This window comes from Lotus japonicus, chromosome 3 (genome assembly GCF_012489685.1).
Source record: "Lotus japonicus ecotype B-129 chromosome 3, LjGifu_v1.2".
Classification (NCBI taxonomy): Eukaryota; Viridiplantae; Streptophyta; class Magnoliopsida; order Fabales; family Fabaceae; genus Lotus; species Lotus japonicus.
The window spans coordinates 63,877,455-63,879,688 of NC_080043.1; the positions used below are offsets into that span (position 1 = coordinate 63,877,455).

The window sequence follows — 2,234 nt, forward strand, 5'->3', positions numbered from 1 at the left end:
CATATATCTATACCCCCTATCACATGTTGAGTGGATATCTACGTATTTCTGTGAGTTGACCCTAGCGCCTTGGCTTTGGTTGCATGTTTGTGTTTGGGCGGTCGATGTCGATGGCCGATTGGTTTTCGATGGTCTCTCCCTCGGGGGAAATCAGGTTTGAGATGGGGGACCGGACTGACGAGTGTGGACGTCTGACGAAAGGAGCTTTACGACGCATGGAGCTGAGCTTCAACTTGCCGACTTCAGTTCGCTGTGGACTCGGTTATGTGAGCAGTAATGGAAGGGTAGGTTTAGGCAGGCATCATATTTTGTGTAGAGCTCTGAATCGTCTTACTTTTGGGACAGGGTAGGTTTCCGATGCATGGCTTTTCGTGTGGTTCTCTTATTGAGGGATCACAGTGAGTCAGTCGGACTGTAGGGGTTTTTGCTTAGGCCATTTTGAGGCCGACTTTCTCCTAGTGGGTTGTAATTATAAACTTTCGCACTTAAACTTCTGGGTCTGTATATATTTGCCTACGGGCACACTACTTTGGAGTCACTGCGAGTGCGCGTGACGGGAGAGTGCAGCTGTGGCTGTACATGTGTATATATTTGTATATTGGTTAGTTTAGTGGTTGGGCTATGTCTTTATTTTCTATTGCTTGATTTAAAAGGAATCAAACGAAAAAAAATTACCTGTTTTCCGCGTGAAGTCTATTTTTGGTTACTAAAGTGACACCTGGAAACCGGGGTGTTACACCCTCAATCTCCACATGGATGGTAAAACTCCCAGGATCCCTTCTCTTCTTAGGCATTTTTCTTTGCAAGATGGCACTACACTCCTCGGTCATCATGATAGTTTCATCAACCTCACTCAACTTCCTTCTCTTACTTAAAATGTCCTTCATGAACTTAGCATAGATAGGCATTTGTTCTAAAGCATCGGAAAAAGGGATATCAATATGGAGTTTCTTAAAAACATCAATAAATTTTGAAAACTTTTTATCCAAATTCTTTTTAGCCAATGCTTTAGGAAATGGAACTTTGCTAAGCTCAGGAATAGGATCATTCATCAATCTAGTTTTAATAGGAACACTCCTTTCCTTCTCAACTATCTTCTCACTTTTTCCCTCAATTTGCTTTTTTAACTCATGTAACACTTTCTCACTCCTAGTGGTAACAACAACATAATTTTCTTGTCCGGGATTAGGGATAGTATCGGAACGAAATTTACCTTGAGGCCTTTTGGCAATTTGCTTGGCTAGCTGGCCAAGTTGGTTCTTCAAGTTCTTGATAGCCGCCTCTTGGTTCTTATGGTTGTTGTTCATGCGGTTGATGCAACTCTCCAATAGCTCCTCTAAGCTCTTCTTGCCACCATCATTTTCACCAACTTGCTCTTGGACTTGTTGAGAAAGTCCAGAGCTTTGACCTTGGAAACCCTGACTAGTAATGGTGCAAAATTCACTAACATTGGGCCCTCCAATAGCCACACACTCCACTTTGGCTGCTGTAGCACCGACCAAATTGGTCGCCTTTATGTGATTTTGAATCTCCGCAATTCGTTATGAGAGTTGCTTGTTGGAGGCCAAGAGCTTGTCGTAAGCTTCCACTTCAAGCTTACTCCTTCGGGTTTGGCGATCATTTTCAGAGTTCATGGCTCTCGCTGCCATCTTTTCTATTAAGTCATACACCGCTTGTGGGGGAAGAGCATCGAACTCGCCATTTGAAGCCGCATCTAGGCCAAAACTCCAAGAGTATTGTAGACCATCGTAAAATGTGGCAACCAATTCAGCTTGGGTGAGATTGTGTTGAGGACATTTCCTCAAGAGCTTCTTGAAACGCTCCCAAGCTTCATAGAGATTTTCTTCAGTGGGTTGCACAAAATTCATGATGTCTTTTTTCAATTTCCTCAAAAGGGCTCTTGGGAAGAACCTTGTTGTGAACTTTTCCACTAAGTCTTCCCAAGTAGTGAAGCTCCCTTGAGGTTGAGAATTCAGCCATTCCTCAGCGGCGTCCTTCAAAGAAAATGGAAACAAGCTCAACCGAATTACATCCGCCGAAACATTGTTCACCCGGTAAGTGTTGCAATTCCGGATGAACCTCTCCATGTGAGCATGTGGATCTTCCAAAGTACCTCCACCATATTGGTTTTGGCTCACCAAGTTGAAGAATGCCGGTCTCAATTCAAATTTTCCCACTCCCTCGGGAAAGACAATGCTCCCGGGATAGTCATAACTGAAGGTGCGAAAAACACT

At 43.6% G+C, this 2,234-nt stretch overlaps 1 non-coding gene across 1 annotated transcript; it reads left to right on the forward strand.

Moving 5' to 3' along the window:
- The first annotated feature begins 1,779 nt into the window (after window positions 1–1,779).
- On the forward strand, window positions 1,780–1,886 carry LOC130709724 (small nucleolar RNA R71). The gene has a single exon (XR_009010194.1). It is a non-coding gene; the product is annotated as a small nucleolar RNA R71 (small nucleolar RNA).
- The last annotated feature ends 348 nt before the right edge of the window (window positions 1,887–2,234 follow it).